Genomic DNA, 22,218 nt, shown 5'->3' with positions numbered 1-22,218 from the left:
TTTATAGCCATAGTTCAACTATTTACATCGGCAACTGTTGTAAAGCTAATAATGCAAGTCTAATCCAAGTTTAGAAGAAAATAAGACACTTCATTAGGCCTGCGAGGATCTGTTATTGAGACATGGACACACATGCACAATCAGGATCTTATGGACATGCAGACGTCAGAGTGAGGGGGCTGCTCACTATGAGGGCTCCTGAACTCCAGCTCCCAGACCAATTTCCAGACTTGAACCGTCGACCCCCTTTAAGGAACTTTCTTTTTATGTTGATTTTGGAGCGCCTTGATTTTTTACAAATGCATAACTCATCTGGAATCTTTGAAGTTGGAAATGTAAATACCAGTAAAAGCTATTTTGGCAGTGTGTGGTTAATCACTTCCTCTGAAATCTACCTCACTGCAGCCATAAAAACTAACTTCAAAGAAACCATCATATCAATCAATCAATCAATCAATCAATCTTGTCACTGATAGGACATTTAAACTTGGAGAAAACTGCAGAAAAAACTCAGGATATTCCCAGCCCAATTTTTCACTGGCACATCACAGTTTCTCCTGACCTCTACCTCTATACGTATTTTTTTCAGCAGCAAGGCCAGTCGTAGTGAGCTGATGTGAAATCACAATAGGATATTCTCCAGAGAATTTACATTTAGCCAGTAGGAAGTGGAGATGACGTTTATATAGGCTACATACTATTATTACAAACATAGTATGTCTATGAGGAAAACGGTCATGCCCATATAAGGCTTGATGATAATTTGATTGACAGCTCTGCGCGCTGCAGCTCTCTGTAGCACGCTAGCTTGATCTGTCGGCTTTTTTCGTCTTTAGCGTTTGTTAGGCAAATATCTGACAACAAATATGGCTTGCTGTGCGGTTATTTGCATTAACAGACTATCCAAGAATGTGATTCTTCAGTATTTTTCGGTAAGTGGTGTAGTATTGTGTTATATTTTGTTACTTTGGTAATATACATTGACTGTAAATGTGTGTGCTATATGCTAATGGTAACTAGCCAGGACTAATACAATTAAACGGGGGTTAAACCAATTTCGAAATGTTAAAGTAGAAATTTGAGTTTTTGAGATGATGAAAAGAAAGGATATATTATGTGTGGTTAACTAAATGCAACAGGATGGTTAAACAAGGACTGTAAATATGTTCACAGAGAGTTGGGACCTGTTAATTATTTATAAAGGTTAAGTAGTATATATTTCAAGTTAAGATAAAGTACTAGACCAAAAAAAGTTTAAGACAACCACATGTCCTCAGGTTTTTTTTGTTTTGTTCATTTGTTTCTTTTGCATCAGACAGCCAGTATTTCAATCTCAATCAGATGTACAAGAAAACATTGCCTGCTGTTTGGGATCAATAACATCTTCTCTAGTTAGTTTAATGCTTTGCTCTTTTAATGGTGTACAGCATGCTCCTGTTTCAAGGCTTTCTACTGAATGCTTTTTGGGGGGCATTTTTGTTTATCAAGGGAAGGATCAGACTCTTTTGCGTGGAGCTTTCGAACACATTCGATGGCCTTCCTCAGCGGATAAAGTTTGGCTTGATTATCAGGTCCCTATCCCTGTTAACTCCATCCCATACTTTATGAAACTCCTCAAAAAAAAACTTACTTAACTAACTGCTCTGGATTTTAAAATTGAAATATTAAAATTAAATCTTCTGTTCCCTGTTACAGTCTTGGGCGACCTCCAGGCCTCTGCCTAATGATACGATTTTTGTTTTATCAGTCGAGCCTGTCTTCTAGTCTGCGGAGTTAAGACTGCACACAGTGTGGGCAGGTTATTATTTCTTATTTAGGCGGGCAGAGAGATGAGCAAGGCCCAGAGTTTGCTTGTGAAATATGAGTGGAATTCACCCTGGCAGCAGAAATGAGGGTTTTTATATCACCGGGTGACACTGAGCAATGTGCTGTGTGTGTCCTGTTGCATGCTTTGATCCCACACTCTACATCCTTCTCAGCCACCATAGGAAGGCAGACCGTATTCCACAAATGAGCTCCAGTTTTGGCAGGGCAGTGACAGGCCACAAGCTCCAAGATCCAGTCTCTGGTGGGGGCTTTGACAGCTGAAGCCAAAACCTGAAGACGCTCAGGTAAAGCTGTTAGATTTTTTTTTTCTTTCTTTCTGCACAGTCCGAAAAAAGAGCCGTGTTCATTCAAGGATGTGGTGCGAATTGTGGCTTCAAATGGCTCCAACTAATGTGTGTGTTCATCGTAATTCCTCTAACCGAGAAGGTCAAGAGCTGCCCTCGTTCAACTCATTCAACCTTTTGATTCTTTGTCTCCTCCCTTTTCTCTGTCTCTCGGACTTACTTTTGCTATCTCTCACTGTGTTCCCTGTGCTTCCGCTGCCACTTTGTCTCCGTCTCAGCCAGCCCCATTTGTATTCATTCCTTACATAATGGAGAAATCTGATTGTGGTACTTAGCAAGGACGTAACTAAAGTACTGCGCCTGAAATTTAATTCAGGTAAAGTTGCCGTTAAGAAGAGGATAAATTATAATGCGCTGTATCCATTAAATGTGTGGAGAAGAAGGTGCCACTTTGAGAATTATCACGGATGCAGTGCTGGACGAGGATAAGCTTTTCTTTTCTTTTTTTTCTCGTTCCACCTCAGATAAATCAGAGAAAAACCTGCTGGTGCTGATATTAATGGGCCTCCTGCATTAAGTTTATGACATCTGAGTGCACTGATAAAATACATGTGCATCTTAAAGGGCACATGGCACATAATCCTTAAAGAGTAATGTGCGGGAGCTGTTTTTCCTTTTCCTCCAGCGGCTCCTTTTGTTCACACCAGAGGGGCGATATTTATTGATCAGGAGCCACAGCAAGGTCCTCAGAAGGACGCATCCCTGGCTGCAGATCTGAGTAATACTCTGCAAGTGTGACAATCGTTTTAGTCGTCTCAACTGAATTATCTCTTTGTTGTAAACATGCCTGCAGTCCTTAAGACTATTCATAAAAAACACATTTTTAAAAGATGCAGATGATCAAGTTCTGTTTTTTTTTTTTTGCATGCAAACATCAAATCACAGGTATTAAATGCAGTAAATGGCTACAAGACCAACACATCAGTTATGCGTAGGACCCGAGTAGCGCCATGAAGAATATGATGGAAGCCAGCTCCTTTTTTGTCTTATTTGTTAATAAATACAAGACAGAAAATAGAGGGATAATTTTGTATAAATATGATATAAAAATGTAATTCGCTGGTATTTAGCAGTAACATTTAGAAGAAATCCTGCGTATGTTGCACCAGTTACTAAAATACGTCATTAAGGTCTGCACTCACTATGATTGGCCAGTGAAAGGTGTCTGATCAAACCTTCACAACAGGGCCCGAAGTCTCCAACTAAACGCTTCTCCTCTGTCGCCCCCTGCTGGTGAAACAAACTACAAAACTAGGTTCTGTCACATCTCATTCAGCGGTGAGTAAACACTAAACTGTATCATGATATTTTTTTTAATACCGACTTATTTTACTACTCACAACGGCCAACGATAAACTCTTGATACAAGTTTGTGATTGGTTCATCAAATCGTGGCACACATTGGTCAAAGTTTTTATGAATTTACATAGTTATAGGTGACCGATTTTTCTCCTTCCTTTTTCAGAGCACGTTAGTTAATAATTTCTGATAGGACCTAACGACAATTTCAACCAAAATCTTAAAAAGTGTATCTGGAGAAAATGACCAACCCTGAAAGTGTTTCTGCTTTTAACATTTGAACAAGTGAAACGACATCAGGAAGTTAAAACTGTTGTGAGGAACTTTCAGCTTATGTTAATTTTGGCGCCCCTTGTGGAGAAAGTGGTACATTTTATCTCTCTGCTGATCCTGTATTTGCAAAAATACCTCATCCTGCTTCCACTTCACTACCTTAGTAAAACCTTAGCCAGGTAATGTTAATGCATGCTCTTTTGTTCTCGCTTTAATAATGTAGCTCATAAATATATTCTGTTTATAGAAACAGTAAAAAAAGAAATCCTCCTAGAACATTTTAATAATATAGGATTTAAGTGTGTGAGGATGTCCTTCCCCTTTAAATCCTAATGAGCATTTCATTCACAGAGAGGCTTTTATGAAACAGAGCATCCTCCCGCCCTGGTGATCATGCAGGAAACTGCATGAATCTCACTGAAGAGTATCTGATGCATTACATTTTCTGTGTGCATCTCTGACCCCTGTGGTCCTGAATGCGAAATGCCTGGCAGTGAATCTTCTATATGCAGGGGCTGAATGACTCGGCTACCTGTTGTTCACATCTCTGGGCATCCTCTCTTCACTTCACATCAGAAAATAAACTCAATTATAATTTCATTTAATTTCATTACCCACAGCCGGGAACATTGCGGTCTGGGTTTTGGATTGGAAATACATAATGAGAGTAAAAATGGACGAGCTTTGCTTGCCTGTAATGAATGAAGGAAGATTCACGGCAGAGGTGAAAACCCTGGGCGGTGAGTGTGTGTTCAGCGAGTGAGTAATTCATCTGCTTTTCACATCCAGGTTTGTCAACAACTCAAAAATGCTGCACGAAAATAAAAGTAAGAACATATCCAACAGAGATACTCGGGATCAGTTCATGCCAACAGCTCAAAACTACCTGTGCTACACTAAGTGATCGAAGACTTGGATGCAGAAGCCAGAGTAACTTTTAAATGATAGATTAAAGCAGACTCTTTTAGTCATGCTAGCAGCATCACTCAGGTTGGCTGGGAAGGTTGGCTGTTTCACCAGTTTGGTTCAGAATTATAATTTTTTAACATCTGGACTGAATTTTGAATTTCTTGTGGAAAAAAAAATTCATGTTCTCTCAAAGATGAAACCTCATCATTGAGTCCCTGACTTTGCAGCGAGCATCTCCAGGAATTCAAAGTTATATTAAAGTTTGTAAATGTCTAGTGAATGAAATAGCACAATATTTAGTAGCTGTGACCACTGTGTGATACTGGTGCAGTGATAAATGCAACTTTAGCTGGTAAGGCTGCTAAACTAAGATGTTGGACATATGAAACAAAATGTCAGCATATTTTAGTTAGCATTTACCTTTCAGGACTATTAAATGTAAATGTAGCTTCTTAGCAAACATAACGTTGCTATGTTTGTTTCTTCCTATTCTATATTGTATCAATCTTGTATTGAGCAATTTTGTGTACACAAATACTGTAAACCCTGCCTCCTCTGCTTTTTAGAAAATGTGTGTTCAAACAGGGCGTTTGTAGATTTTCGCTTTGTGACATCACAAAGGGCAGTAACCCCTCCCCCAGGTGGGTGACACTCCCACAGCTAGGTGTTTGCTTCTGTCCTCTGAGTGTACCTTCCCACTGAAAACAATTAGGCATGCTACAAGAAAGCCCAAGCCACTCAAGCTGTTCCAGGGAGGGGCGTGGTCAGAGACAGCTCATTTATATTTAAAGCTAAAGACGCAAAAACAGCCTGTTCTGAAGAGGGGTGAACTAGAGGGGTTTATAGATGTAATAACATCCAGGAGTGGATTTTTGGCAAGAAACTTCACAGACATAGTTTAGGGACCTCTGAGACATTTGGAAACTGGTTGAAAATAATATGTCCTTTAAAACCAAGTTTTGGGTCTTGCAAACCTTACAGGGCACCCACGACACTATTTCAATCATGAAACAGTGATGTTCTCACAATACTGTTCCTTCTGCGATTGTGTACATCCATTAAATGGAGGATCATTCCCCTTGCACCGCTGCCAGGATTAAAGCCTACAAAAGTACAGGTAGCTTCATGTATTTTCAATTTGGCTGGATCAGTAATGCGACTGTTTGGGAAGTGAAGGGCAAGAAATACATCAATAAAGCACAAGTGAGGGCTAATTAGCTGAAATCGGTACGTTAACGTAACCTTAGGATAGTCTCAGGGCCACTGTGAGATGTCACTTTCAGTCAGTGTTCTGGGGCGGTAATGTTAATAAAAAGGCAGAATTATTTTTAACACAATATTTTATGCCAGGATTAGGAGAAGTCATTCTTTTGTTCCTTAAAGGGACAGCAGAGTGTCTAATAGTATTAATGCACATCTGCTCTCTTTTTTGTCACAACACTGGCTTGTATTTTGGTTGAAAAAACTGGTTAAAACGTGTCTGAGCAACTCAGACCAATGACTTTTAAGTAGCATGCAGCAGAAGAAAATAATTCTTGCCCGCCAGGTGGACAGTTCAAAAAGTGTGTGAAATCATGTGAAAGCTTTTATACCCAGTATAACCTTTGAAGGATTTATCTTCTCCCAAGTATCCCTAACATGAACAAAAACTAAAAAGTCCTAATCTTTGTTTTTATCTCAGTTATTGCAACTAATCTGTACGTGTAAGTCGACTAGAAAGAAGACGCTCAGATTTCAGCAAGTGCTTTTGCTCTTCTGGTAGGATGTACAATGTCGTGGCTGCATGTGGCAGCCACGACATTGAGACCGCAGCAAAACGAGGACAAAACCACCACTTATGACCATATATTACGCCTCTGGGCATTTGGAGGGTCCTTGAAGCCGCAGACAGCACCAGCAACAGCGGGTTTGCCTTTTTGCAGCCTTCTTGTCCCTTCGGGGTCAACCAAAGTGGCCGTCCACTGACTCGGTCGAGTGTGTGCACAAACTGATGCTTAGGCAGGGCTTGGCTTTACACTACAGAATGACCACAACAGCTGCAAACACAGCCTCAGTGTTTACAGAGTTCATGGCTGAGGGGTGGAGAGAGGAGGCAGCGGCAGGAAGGAGGAGGAGGACAGGAGGGGGAAGATATGTGGATTTTAGCTTCCTCTGCCGGAGGGAGAAAAAATGACCCAGAGAAATGGGACCATAATGGTGCCCACAGGAATTTTAGTGTCAAGCCTTTTAAAAAAAATGAGTGGTCATTCTGTGTGGCCAACCAATGGATTCAGAGACGGCTTTACACAGCAAAGACAAAAATATATACAATATTGAGGGAATGAGGACGTGGGCAGATAAATTGTACGTACACTGGTTGATTTTTCAGCCTTGGCAATAGACATTCTGGTTGTTGTTGTTGTTGTTGTTACACAGGATTTTTATATCAATCATAGGTGAAAAGAAAAAATCATGGCACAGAAAGTTATAATACCAATTACAATAGAAAAACAATTAAAAGTATACACGGCTATTTGAAGTCAATTTCTTATATTTTTTTTCCATCAAGCAGAAATGTTGTAACTTATCAGAAACTTCCGATATGAAGTTATAAAATAAAAAACAGAAACGCAAATCTATTTTTCCTTAAAAAGTTGCTGTTATAATTTATTTGTCAATGTTTTTATAGATTGAATCCATGATGGCGAATCAAACAGAACACATGTTTGTGTATAAGGAAGCAGAGTCAGTGGGAGACATCCGAGTAAGACTTGCAACCTAAAGTATCACACAGAGTCTCGCAGGGACAAGGAAACTACAGGCCTGGTCTGGGCAACCTGCCACAGAAGCTCTCAGTGTCATAAACGATAAATCATGACACTAAGCATCACTGTAGCACCCTCCGTCTCATGCAGCAGTACTGCTGCTCTGTGAACAGCCCAGCTCGGAAAACATGAAATGTGACTTTTTAACTTCAACAGCTTCTGTCAACGTCTCTCGGGATTGAAGCCGTTAAAGGTACATTAGAGCGGTGAAATAATGCACAGCACCTATGAGTTTAATGCAAGTATGATGCAACACTGTGTTAAAAGGGATACCCTTGACTCAAGGGTGAGAGGACGTTCCTCTCCTTATCAGGCTGAGGTGAAATAAATCAGCAATGTTGTTCCTGCTCAATGTTCCAGCTAATTAATTACTAATGAGGGACGTCAAATTTCATTTTTTGAAACCATGTCATCTACTGCAAGTGCCTTAGAATTAATGGCCGTGGGTTTTAGTCCTATAATTTGTGTCAACTGAGACCTCTTAGTCAACCTTTTCCACAACCCAAAGTTTCTCCCATGAGTTTCAGAAATCAATAAAAAGATAATTTTCCTCTATCCTTATTCTTCCTGTATTGATATTGATCATTATTCAATTGCAATAGAGAACATAGATGTATTATCTTCAACATTTTACACAGCTTAACTTGTATTATTGAAGTATTTTCTGTAACTGTTGTGCAGCATGCCTCAGATAAGGATTCATAAACTCAACTTGCAGTCACGGACATCAAATACAGTACACACATTCTTACATTGTCATTGTTACAGCAGAAATAAATGTGTTTGCAGCCTGGTTCAAAAACAAATTATTTTTTCGATTCACACTGCCTGTGGTTGATTGATTTATAACTCATTTATTTTAGTTTTTATGAAAGATTACGTTTATTAATAATATGGAGCCTGGCTGAGAAAGTATATCCAATATGGCACCGCTATTAATGGGTTTCTCAAATGCTTTAGAAACCAACGGTTGATGTCACTAACTTGACGTCCATGCCTTATACAGTCTATGAGAAGAGACCAGTGGATATCTGGGAGGTTATTCATTGTGGATCAGATCATTACATTGCCTTGTGCAAACTCCAATGCTTGATCCTTCATTTTAGGTTTAATCTCGGACATTTTTAGTATTTCTAAATGTAGAAGAAGAACTATAATGGAAACATCATTACCATGTAAACATAGCTCTACCACAAACACTGCCCAACTATAAATTCTAAGCTCTGTTCAGAGTGCTTTGAGGTTATTTATGGCAAGTGGTATAACTTGGATTTTATTTTATTACATTTTTTTTTGTGGCTATTTTCTTTTGAGAAACGCAACATACAGGAAACATCTTTTAACCAACTTCCCTGTGACTCACATAAAACAACAATAACAAATCAAAGCTTTCAGAAGGGGAGCACTCCCCATTTATAATGATTAGGCTAGACTAAACACCTCGCTGTATCACACAATTTATCAGCAGCACAAATTACAGCCTGTGAAAAGCGCCATTTGGAGCACATCTCTAAAGCAATTTCTATGAAAATTGAAGAGTGTAACCTCTGTGAAGGTAGGATTTATTAGACCCCATTAGTCTTGGCTAGGTGTTTTGATAGACTTCTAAATGAATAGGCCTAGATGGCATATTGTAACATTTATATTGTTCTTTTATGCACTGCAGATTGAGTTGTATATTTGTAATAGAATTCCTTTCTTTCAGAATTGGACAATTTTGTTTATTCAATCATTCCTCACTTCAATATAACACTGTTTATTATATCATATAAACATTTTATGAGCCGTGGTTTTTTCAATATTGGTTCCTGCCGAGTCTATTTGTCAGAGTTTCCAGCCGTGTAGGAGATAAACTGGGACCATAGCAGTGACATCCTGCAGCAGACAGAAGCATAACCAGAGAGTGATGCTTTAATTAAAAGCTATATGCCATTTTGTCAAGCGCTATCCCTTCTGACTCATGGTAGGTAGGAGGGAACACAAACACACAAACACACACACACACACACACACACACACACATTGAAAAATGATTACAGGAGCGGTTGACATGAAAATGACGAGTAAGTCTCCTCCTCGGTTTGTCACGACATGACAAAGTGTTGCCACTTCTAATACATGTGAGTGAACGTGTGGGACTCCGGTAATTGTTAGACTGGAGCACATCGACATCATTTCTGTCTTCCCTTTTCACTCAAATCAAATCCCTCAAAGGCAGACACCATTGAATACTCGCACACTCGAACACCATCGACTCGCTAATGTCTGTCGTTACAGGTTTCTCCAACTTTCGTGACATTCTGCTGAGCTCTGATCCTTCACTGTCCTTCACAGTCCTGCTGATTCTGCACATTCAGACCCCACAGTACGTTAGCAGCACGTTGGCCTTTCACTGGGAAAATGTAAAGCAGCCTCTCTCATCTCGTACTGCTCCACATCGCGGCTCTGTGCCCAGAGGCGATCAGCACACCATCTCTGACAGCCCCACACTAGACCCGTTGATGCTACGGGACGACAACACAATATCCGCCTGTCTTTGCAGCAGCCTAGGGACGGATTACCTACTGTGAAGTATGTTGACTTTTCTAAGGTTCATTAAAAAAAATTCTCCTGTTTTTATGAGGAACTAGAAGGGCATTGGGAGAGCAGAGACCTCCACCATGACCAATAGTCCAGTCTTATATGCGATCAAGTTACGAGAATATTCTAGCTTGTTTGTGAATCGTCTCTGCTTCAAATTCAATTCATTTGTGAGTTTATTTCTTAATTTTGATGAGTTCTTCCTCGGCCAACCTCAACTCTCATGACAATTCAGTTAGTAGTTTATCCATTATCCTGCAGGCAGAGTAAACAAACAGCACCAAAGATATACCTGAAGTTTCAAATTAAAAATGTATCCATTGTGCTAATTTGTCCAAGATAAAAATAAGGTAAAAGATAAAATAGTCACATTCACAAAAGTGTATTATTTCAAAAGAGTAGTCAAAAGAGAATATTTAAAAATGAAGCAAAAAATAGAACAAATGGCCGTTCATAAAATCATGAATAATCATTTAGATTGGTCACTGAATTGTGACTAACCAAAAGTTTTGCTATCCATTATTTAATTAGCATCAAGCATAAACATTAGCTGAGATTAGCTCCCTATTCTTCTCATATTGGATCTAAACATTAACCACCAGTGTTCTAACCGGCTCCACTGAGCTGGTTAGAACACATCTAGCTTAAAATCACTGACCTTTCAGCTAACCACACTTTAATGGCGTGATTAGGTCTACGTCGCTCTACTTTCAAAGTGCACATCCATCTTCCTTAAAAGTGTTGACAGTGCAATAGCAGAGCCTTTCATCCGCTTCCTCACAATATGTGTCTGCTTACCAACGAAGCACCAAACAAGCACACCCTTGACATTTTCGTGCATCACCTCCATAAATCTATAAATCCTGGATATTTATAGTGTGGCTGTCTGATGCTCATAATGAGTGCAGTGGAAGGATTTTCCCGACTAAAGATAAGCATACTGTAGGTTCTAGTTAATCATGGAAACACAGATTGCTTCTTCTCATGTGCATTAGCCTTATGGCTCCATAAGCTAACTTAATAGTATATGGTCATATGTGTACCTGTGACTGAACAACTGATCCATGCATTCATTGTAATTCCCTCTATGCTTGATTTCCCCCCAAAAATCAATAAAGAAACTCCAACTCATCAGAAACGCATAGGCAGAGTGCTAACTGGGACAAAAAGAATAGAAGACATAACACCAGTCCTAAAAAAAACCTTCATTGGCTTTCGGTTCACTACAGAATTAAATTGAAAATATTACTTCTGGTTCACAAAGCATTACATGGAATGGCACCTCAATATCTTCCTGACGACATAAAGTCACTGACTACAGTCCAATAAGACCCCTCAAATCAGCTGCTCTGCTGAATATACCTAAAGTCCAGACCAAATCTGGTGAAGGTACATTTAGTCACCAGTGAGGCAGTTTTATGGAATAATCTACCTGCTGATCTGAGGTCTGTAGAAAAGCGGTCTTTAAGACATTGCCGAGTTTATCTTCGTCTTTGTCAAATCTAAATATGAAAGTCTAAGTTCAGGGGCAGACCAACTTTTTTGTTAAGAGGAAAAAGTGTGAGGACTTGCATAGCGTTAAGTGCCGCTCAAGACTGAGTGTGTTGTGAATTTCAGAGGTGGCTCAAAGTCAAGGGAGAGACGCAAGTAGTCGCAAATACACACTCTACGACGTGGCCTGAATGGAAGAGAAAACACTACCAAGCTGAAAATGTTTCAATTTCTGTAAAAAAAATAAATTAAAAAAATCCTTGCTTTCCTGAAGCTGTTTGACGAAAGATAAGAGACGAGCGGTAAAGAGACACAGACGGCTCTGCAGGGAAATAATAAAAAGAACTGGTTCTTAGTAACATCTGACATCAATCGGGTGTTGGATTTTTTTCAGACTTGCACATATAGATTGACTCTACACACGCTAGCTGCAGCTCATATCTGCACAGTAAATTCATTGGCTTTCTGGTCTGGAAATCGAGGGGTATATTCTCCCCCCCCCCCCCCCAATAAAAATGCACTTCACGCTAAAAGTGATCTTTGGTCTAGTTTGAGATGTTGACAGGGTAACAAGCAATCAGACACCTGAGGAACAGAATCCTACACTTTCACAGATTGGCTGGACCCTCCTTTTCTCTGTGTGGGTCACCTCTATGACACAGTTCAGCGGTTTATATCAGTGGACAGGAGGGGTCTGTAATGTTTCATAATCAAGCTTATCTAGCCAGGCGTGGAGAGCAGCTGGACTGAGCTGATATTAGTATGCCCCTGGTGTAGCTCGGTGACAGAAGCCGGAGCCCTCTCTCTTTCTACCTCTCATTTCGTTGTGTCAGACGGAGAATTTTATGTGACAGAGGGTGGAATGAAATGCGCCTGTGCTCCCCAGCCAACTCGGATTGGCTTCGTAGCTTTTACTGTTTCTGGGATAACTGATGGTCAAAAGCGCAAGTCAGGATAAACAGGGGAACACTCGCCTGGAAAAGCTTGTTTGCAGATGCAAATGTAATCTGATTTGTGGGGAGCAAAACAGGAAATATGGCCACAGGTTGGCTGTAAAAGATAGACAGAGATGTCAAATAAAAATGAGTGGTCTGGATTTTATATTCAGTCCCCGACAGTGAGCGGGGAAAAGGCAGGTGGGCTGCTGGTGTGGAGCCTCGCTGTAATCTGACAAGCTGTGATAAAATCGGGTTTGGCATTTGGATGGCTGTACCTGGAACAGCTTCCTCTCCGCTTCACTGTGACAGATGCTGCAATTAGTGATAGTGACGACTGCCAACTGCTGACACGGCTTTGTATCACCCACCCATCACTCTGTACCTTGTTTGGGAGGGGATCATTAGTTTATCTCAATACAGGCTTCCAACAGGAAACAGCCAATCACAGGAACAACAACGGCTTGGAACTGTTCCATTTTTTTTGAAAACCAAAACTTTGATCCAAAACGGTACTTTTCTAAATGCTGAATTTTGTTAGAGATTTTCATCTTCAGTGTCATCCTCTGAATCTTCTACTACAGACCATAACTTTCATTGCAACAGTTTTTTTTTTTTTTTTTTTTTTTTTATTGAAGCTGTTCTGTTGACAAAGAAAAAGCAAACAAAAACATTTACACGCCTCTCCAAGCCTGAAACCAGTCATTTTCAGGGACAGTCAGTGTTTGAGGAGCACAGAAAGTGAAACCAAAGGAAGACCAATGACCACAACGCCTTTCACAAAAATCTTGTTGTTGTTGTTCTAAACGGGTCGTGGTTGAATTTCCATCAAAATCTTCTGCAAGAAAATATCCAGTGAAAGATGAAACCTGAGTGGCAGTGCACTTTCTGTTTCAATGTTTGGAAAGGCATAAAAGAGTAGTCTAAAATATTTACCATATAACACAATATTTTCTATTATATTGTTTTAAATGCTTATTTAGTTATGTATTTTTTTAAGTTGTCAGCAAGAGCTCTGCTGTTTTATCCTTTTCCTTTAGTCCTGAGTTAATTGTTTTTCACCAAAACACCCAGTCAAATTCCTTGTGTGTGTAAATATACAAAACCAATCTGATTCTGAAGCAAATCAGAAATCAGTGTTTCATCAATTCTACCCTGACACAATACTACCGATCATATGGGGACCGATTTCCTCAAAATCCTTTTATTTTATTAGTTGCTTAAAGTATCAGACCATAAACTTTCCTTTTAACTAATAAAATAAAAGGGGTAAAATATTCATTTTACTTAAAATGGGAATTTCTGTAATTACAATTATACTGCAGTTTTACAAATGACACCCAGAAATCCTCACCAAGTATTTACACCTTCCATTTCACATAATATAACCCAAAAAAAATCATGCTATATGTAGAGAAACCTCAAGAATGTTGATTTCGAAAAAAACACATTGTCTCACAAAGCTCACCTTCTATTTGGGGGGCTTTCAGTGGAAATCCTCCCCCCCCCCCCCCCCCCCCCCCCGCCTTTCTTGTCTATCCATTAATAGTGAATTCATTCGTTGCCAAGACTGGGCTGCAACCCCAGATAGATAACAGGTTCTGTTATCCACCTTGACATTCCCCGAGCAAAAGGTAATCTCTAGAATTTAGGGGCATTTCTTCAGACTCACAGACCCTCCACCCATGCTGTTTTTCTCCTCCTTTGTATCGATTGATTAGAGAGACGAGTGGTAAAGGCAGAGGAAGAGGGCCGAAACACACCGTCATAAAAGGTTGGCTCTCTGAAATTCATTTGCAGTGTGTTAGGCAGGGATTTCTGCTGACAGAACATTAAAGGACTACATTTATCATGCCTCCCACCCGAATGCTACATGATATATTATTGGTGTTGTGTTACTGAGAAACTCTTATGATTTGACTTGATGTTTTTACTAATGTGACTTGATGTCAACCTCTCAAAATGTGTCAGCTTTACTTGGCTGTCTGAATATTTGACCTTGACTTGAATCTGGTACTTGACCTCAATATTAACTTGAGTAATATGAGACATAATGCTCAAACAAACAAACAAAAAACTAGCTGTGATCAACCTGTGACCTCAATAAATGGTCTTCCGTGACTTGGGACTTGACTTTAACTTGTGTGAAACAACTTTTAGATTTGACATTTTAGTCTCCAATCACTTAGACCACACTTGGGTTTGTTTCAAATGACTTGATACAAAACATGCTGTGATGGACTTGTGACTTGGCCAACCATAACAACTAAATATCAGGTCTTGAACAGTACTTGGACCTATACAGTTGGTCTCCTTTATAATTGGCTGATTCCGGCTCAAGTCACTAGCCATATTCAGAAAGCCATTTGAAGGCGTGATATATACATCCCTGTGATGTTTTGCCTCAATACAGTATGAATGGCGTGGAGCCTTAATGGGGGCCAAAGTGATCTGCAATGACTTTGAAAAGGGCGACTTATTGCATGTCCAAGTCAACCCTAAAGTTTTTGAGAACAAGTCCAAGTATAGATTTGAAGTCTTTAAGGACAGCTGCAATTCAAAAGTCCAGTCTCTCTTGATTTTATAAATAATAATAAAATATTGTGCAAATAGAATATAAACCTAATATAATCCAAACCTGTAACTCCACAATGATTTCAGACCCTCTCTAATGACATGTGACCTTACTTGGATTTTCCTCAAAGATCTTAGAAAGTGTCCAAAAGATTTTGTTGGCTCACACTTAATTGCTACATTTTTGTTGTTGTTGTTGTTGTTGTTTTTTTGTTGTCTACGATACACACAATAAAAGGATGAAGAAATCTGTCTTTGTTAATAATGCTATTGATATAAGTCGCAGGAAGTGGAAAAAGCACCTCTTCTTTTCATCCCCAATAACACAGGAATAGAAAAAAATACAGTTCCACGATACAAAGAACTCGTCAAAGCCCTTGGAGGGAAAGAAGAAAAGGAAGCTGTCAAGTCTGTGTGCAGCATCAATCCTTGGTAACGGGGTTGGAGCACGGAGGACTCTTACCCTTTGTTAGGCTGTAAAAGATGGACAATGCCGGTTCTGTCTGATACGAGCAGGATCCATGCCACTGCTGGTCCTGAACGGCTGCCAGTGTTTGTCCCAATTATGCCTTTCTTTTGTTATAGTCGTTCCTTTTACATAATCTTCCCATGTGTCCCTCATTCCCTTCAAGTTCTCACTTTTTTTTTTTTTTTTTTACCTCCTTTCCACAAAGATGACATTTCTTAGGGCCTTATCGCATCACAGTGTCTCGCCTCATTTGTCTCAAGTGTCCTGCAGAAATCCAAGTGGGGACATGTGCAAACATTCAAACACCTGCCAGTTATTGTTGGTAATATTGCTTTTATGAGAGAGGGAGACGCTGTGCTTTAATTTGAGTAACTTCACATTTAATTGGGACGTATTTCAAACAATCTAGGGCTTGCATTTGACTTATTTTTTAATAATAACAGTCTCACTTTCATTGAGAGACTGGACTTGCTTTAAAAAAAACCAGATACTTATGAATGATGTCTTTTTTCTAGCCATGGCCATTTCTCCACACATTTGACTCGAATGAAATGGACCCGTTTGTTCCAAAGGACTTAGGACCTGCCTTAGATTTGTCTCAAATAGCTTTTCTTAATATTTGCTGTAATATACTTTTCCCTTGAGAATTATTTCTTATTACTTGAACAACTTGAAATGTCTATTGGACCTGCTAGTCACTGAGAAAATTAATGCACTTACTTTCAATGACTGGACTTTCACTTCAGCTTGTCTCTAAGAACTTTATACGTCAGGATAAGGATAAATGTTATTACATTTATAATAGATTTTACAGCCGCTCAAAAACAGGAAATACAAACAGTGTCAATAGCAAAAAAGTTTGAACCCCCCAGCTACGATCATGTATACATTAATTACATAAAGGCAAAAAAAATACAATATAATGAAATAATAGCAGGCATAAACACAATGTACACTTTGACTTGTGGAATTAAAGAACTTGGACTTCATTCAAGTCGAACTGGAACTTTTAAAAAGCAGCCCTGTGCCACAGTACTCGGTGCTTGTTAGTCGTCAGCCTGTTGATTTGTTTACTTCACTTCACACACAGCTGCAGTTCTCTGCTAACTAAAGAACAAAAAGAAATAACATGGAACAGTGTACAGTACAAGAAAGGCAGGGGCACTTGGGCTTGTAGATGCACTTGATGTGCTAATGAAAAAGGGAAACATAAAAAATACTTCATAAATGTAGAAGCAGCCAACAGCGCAATATGGCAGCCATTAAAGCAGAGAGGGTTTTTTTTATTTCTTATTTTTATTATTGAACAAAGCCAGAACGGCTGCTGAGGAGAGCGTGCAGTGGCATCGTTTTACCTCGAGAAACTTTACAGGAACAGCCCCTGAGTGTCACATTGGACACGCTATAAAACGTGAGGAATTCTCACAAAGAGGTACCGTGGGAGAAAAGACGAGAACGGATTTGAGAAATACAAGCGTGTGCAAGACTGCGTGTGAGTAAGAATATAAAGAAGGCAAATGGATCAATGAGTTTTATATCACTCACTTGCAATCCAAAAAAAAAAAAAAAAGCCATATTTAATTGAGTTAGTGGAATGAAATGGAATAGCACATTGATTTTATATTATTGTATTCAGGCTGAGTGGCTCCAATAAAAACAATGCTGGAGTAAAACAGACAAAACTGGCAGAACCCTGAAAGACAGAGCAGATTTAAAATGGGAATGAACTTTGTGACTGCTTTGTCATTGCTAAGCACCATTTGAATAAAACCGCAGGTTAATAGATTCTTTGTTTTGATGAGTAAGAATGAGCGAGAGAGAGAGAGAGGTTTATTGTGTGTGAAATGCAGCTCAAATTCTGAACCTCTTAGCGTTCAATTCAAGCCACTTATGACTGATACAGTTGTCTCACACAAGACAGTTGCATAAAGGGAGTTTGTGCAACTTTTTTTATTCTCTCTGCCGCGCTGAAGGAATCCGTGTTGCCTTCCAGACTTCTCGGGAAAAAAACATGAATATTGCATTTAGTTTAAGCCTGAACACTGACATTATTTATAAGGGCAATCATTGTCAGGGTTGAAGTGAGCCTCGTCTGCAGCTGACCTCTAACAGTCTTCTTTGTGTTCAAACCGAAGCTGGTTGTGTTAATAAAGCACAGACTCATTCAACACATTCGCGTATATTTTCAACATTTTCTACAAGTGGCAGTTTGTGTAATTTCACCTCACGGTGTTTAATGATCCGCAAGTTGTACATTTTCCCATCGTTCCCGGCTGTGTCTCGGTTCTACACACAGCAGTTTGATGAAGATCTCTCCCCTTCCTTCCCAGGCAGACTGTCTCTGTGTGTCTTCATTGTGTGTCTGATGAGCCTGTCAAAAGACAGTGTCTGGCCAAGTGATGAAACCAGACAAGGGCGATGACTCGCCCCAGTCGAGCTCACCTGCAGCCTTTGCCAAAGTCAAGGAGAGAGTGTGTGTGAGGCGTGTGTGTGTGTGTGTGAGAGAGAGAAAAACGGTGCAGGGACTGACTTTGATCTGAATCCTAAAAAGCAACGTGGAGAACAGTACAGTTACTAGACTTCAGTCCAAGCAGATACATCAACTGATACAATAATTTTAAAAGCACTTTCCTTTCATCAGAGGTTTATTGTTCGGGATGTGGTTAATTGGTCTTCTCTCCTTGTTCAGTTCAGCAGTATTTTGAAGTAGAAATTGTTTAATTTAGTTGTATGTTTAGTACGTCTGGTTCAACTGACACAGAAGCACCACCTTGACTGGAACAATTCATAACCAGCACAGACACGTGGACGTTACCCTGCAAGAAGGACCGAAGGCCGGCAGTGCGAGCACGACTGGACTAACGCTGACTCCGTTTAGGAGCAAAGCGATTTGACACCTTTTACCTTCAGACAGTGACGATCCTGCACATGATCCCGCTCTGTCAAGATAATCACGACGATGACTGCACTCTTACCTTTACACTTCTCAACTCGTCGGATTTTAAATTTGCATTTATTTGCAACAAATCCTTAAACCTGAGCTTGAATAACATCAAGACGAACTTTTCGTAATGGATCACTGCATCGGCTGGTATACTCCCCTGCATCAATCCCATATTTTAAAGTGGTAAAGAAGTAACTCCTTGGAAAAAAAGTTTCATTCTCTGCCTAGAAGTTTCTTATCTGTTGTTTTATTTATTGTCTCATATTCTAGAGAATGGAGCCAAAACAAACGAAAATGTGTGTTGCTGTCCAAATTCTGAGGAACTACACAGTGCGTCTTAAGTAGGTCAGGAGAAGTGAAAAGTGTGGCTTGGAAAGAATGTTTGGAGTTAAATTGATGAACTGAGGAGAGTTGAGCTCAGTGTGAGTCATCATGGGTGGTGAGGTGCTACGCAAACAGCCTTCCTGTGTCAATAATAAAGGAGGGACTCGGACGAGGGGAGTACATCAGGAGGCCGACGGTGAATTAGCAAGTCACAGATGCTCACAAATGAAACGGAAATTTTAAATACGCTTCCACCTTAAGAGAGGCAGGAGAGACACAGAGCAGAAAAGACGAATCCCAGTTAATTTCCACAACTTTAAAGCACCGAAAGCATCCGACTCAGAGCTCCTTATTGACTTTAGGTTGTCAAGGTGCAACGCTAGCTTCCTCTGTAAACAGCCCACCAGGGTTGAACGCCTTTCCTAATGAGCATCTGCACCACTGTCAGCACCACAGTATATGTTTGATAGCAAACATTGTAATGCATTATTCTGTTCAAGTGAGAAACAACAAACACTGCGGAAGAAAAAATAAGAAAAAAAAACCCAACCCAGGACACGCAATCAGGCCCTGCAAATCCAGGCCATGAATAAAACATGAGCAGAACAGGAGGATTTCAGTATTGTGAAGTCTCTCCGTGGACTCTGAGTGTACTAAATAAACTCTAGCAAGCACTGGGCGATAATGCACAGTGGAACACTTTATGAGCGGTTCATATTCATTCTGCAGGTATTCATGCAGACTCACGGCTGCAGCTACACAGGAGTTTGGAGACTTGACTCTAAATATGGAATATGCAGAGATTTTGCGACTGTCGCAGCTCAGCCTCCAGTGGAGGTTATTTAAATATTCTAAAAAGGGCCTGAAAACCTATTTTCTCAGTCAGCTCCTAACTAAGAATAATGGGATCCTGCAGGAAACTAAATTTAAACTGCTAATAAATAATACCTGTATGTGTCAGATGTAACACAGACATTTTTTGGCCGAAATTTAAATCTGATCTTTTTTTCTATGAAAGCCCCAAGTTAGCATTTCAGTAATGATGCTCAATGTATGCTTTATGTCAGTTTGCTGTTGTAGCCAAGAGGCCTGTACGCCTGTAGATGTGCATCGACCACATGGTTAAACATAATAACCCTCGCTCGTCACTTTGAATGATAATATGTTTTTATCGATGCCGATCAGATGCCGGTTTAATTGTTACGCTCAAACTATACCACAGCCTTCCACTAGATGGGGCTGTAGCCACACACTCGCTGTCGTTCTGGTTAATTTGCCTGCTCTCCCCGCTCTACCACCCTGATGTAAATCGCACAGTGAAGGGATAGCATTTCATTGTTCTCCTATGAAATGCTATGCGTGGTTTTGATTTGTTTTGATCTGGCAAATCAAGGTAGAAATGTATTGAGGTCCGGAAAAAAAAAGAAAAATGGAGATAACTAAAGTGTGTCAGGTTGACCTGGTAAATTGTCTACATGTTGAACGGAGAATGTGGACGTTATCATGCCAGGACGACCAGCAGAACCCTCAGCAAAACATGTGACATTGCTAACCAGCAGACATTTAAAAAAGAAATACAAAAAAAATTGTGCTGGATTTTCTCTGGGATTTTGTTTTTCTTGGCCTGTCAGTTGAACTGAATTTCATTTTCAATTTAACCATCTAAATAAACTGTCTGCTAGAAACATCCCTAAATGATTCATCATGTCCTGGTTGAAAGGTCAGTGTGCCCTCGATCGCCAGTTTTACTGAAGATTTTAACTGTCATTCACAAACTGAACAGTGTGCTGTAATGAAGAAGAAGACTAAAACAAGTGATTGAGAACCTTAAAATAATAAAGGAGAGGTTTAGTAACGTACAGTAATACCTGAGGAATAGGGTCCTTTCCACACAATTTGGAAAAGGTAAGGAGAAATAAAGTTTAAAGGCATTTCCACCAATAGAAAAAAGCCACTGTCACAAACGTCCTTCCTGTCAGAGTTATCCCACTCCCTCATTTTTTTCCATCTCATTGTGCATCATGACCACATGTAGCCCAGACTAAATGGAATTGGAGCATAGATGCTGATCCAAAACAAGCAAAGCTTGATGTTACTGTGCAACCAGATGTGTGATTTAATGTCCACATGCACATTGAACATCATCAGAAGGTAGGAGGCACGATGACATGATAAAATATGACTGTGTAACTGTATAGCCCGTGGTGCTCTCCAGACCGTCGAGCTCTGCGAAAGGTGCTGGGACTCCATCTGAAATGTTTCCCTTCCAGCGTCTCTGAAATTCTGTGAGAAGTTTGCTTTTCCACTCAGCCTCGCCTGCACCTCGGTGACAGGCCTACCCAGAGTTTACATCCATGAGGGGGCCCACGGTTTTCATATTACAACATCAGACATTCCTGCGGCCTTGTTGCACAGTGCTCTGCCTGTTCAGACTGCTGCCAACCCCGTAGTAACAGACGGGCCTATATTTAGACGTGTTTACGGTCTGTTGGAAAACGCTTAAAATAGTTTGGAGGGGAGACACATCTATAATGCGGCCCCACAGGGGTCCATCAGGCCTGGGAATATGAAAACTGTATAAACACGGCTCTGTTTGTGCTAGGACTCAGTCTTGGCACTTGAACATGGATATGATTGTTTACCTGTCTGTGAAGAAATCCAAAAAGTTTCTAAAACCTCATTGAATCTTTTACTCCCAAAAGCTTGTCTGATTTGGTTTTTTTCCCTCCCTGCTCTGCTTAAAGATACTGGAGCTTTTTAGCCCACGGCTACGGGCTCAACTCCAGCCGAAACACGGTGCACTTTTAATGCGGTCTTTTTATCTAACAGGTTCAGCTCTCCTTGTCCTTGTCCAGAGGGAGTCCTGTAGCTTACAGCAAAAACGAGCAAAAAAGGAAACTCAATATACCGACGGGAAACAATGACTGACAGTCCTGAACGTAAAAGGTTTAACCTCTGGTCAGCTTCAGAGACACAAGAAGAAGAACATCAAAACTCCAGAGTCTGCAGCCTGTACACACACACGGAGAAAAAGACTCGAGTTAAATCAACCTTTCTACATTTTAGATGTAGAAAGGTTCTGAGGGACTCTGAGTAAATAGTAAAAGAAGCCCATTTTTATATCATGTAAAGGGCTGCTGCTTCAACAATATACCTTACTTTTGAATTTTGAACTCTGGCGTGTATGATTGCTTTCAGAAGAAGCTCTTGTGAGCTTTTAAACCTCTGCAGTTGGCAGACAACATGCCATTGTCTCCAGCACTATCCGTGACCCTGAGTGTGTATGTGTTGAAAGTGTGTTATGAAGAGATCTTTCTGATAAGGGATTACGTGAAATGCTGCGTAAACACAAATCTTTTCAAAATATGTTGGAACTTGCTGGCTGAAACCACACATCAGTCTGCGAGTTGTTGTTTGAGCGTGCAAGGAATCATAAATATGTGGA

The 22,218-nt window shown here is 40.1% G+C and overlaps 1 protein-coding gene across 1 annotated transcript in view; it reads left to right on the top strand.

Annotated features, from left to right (window-relative positions):
- The first annotated feature begins 778 nt into the window (after window positions 1–778).
- chst15 (carbohydrate sulfotransferase 15) overlaps window positions 779–22,218 on the top strand; it is an 83,982-nt gene continuing 62,542 nt past the window's right edge. Inside the window, exons 1-2 of the mRNA XM_079334326.1 lie at window positions 779–932; window positions 1,980–2,111. The gene's annotated coding sequence lies outside the window, so the exon portion shown is untranslated. The remainder of the gene's footprint in view (window positions 933–1,979; window positions 2,112–22,218) is intronic.

The sequence above is a fragment of the Symphodus melops genome (assembly GCF_947650265.1).
Source record: "Symphodus melops genome assembly, chromosome: 21".
Taxonomy (NCBI): domain Eukaryota; kingdom Metazoa; phylum Chordata; class Actinopteri; order Labriformes; family Labridae; genus Symphodus; species Symphodus melops.
Note: the sequence above shows the minus strand (reverse complement) of the source record. Positions and strands in the feature narration are given on the sequence as shown.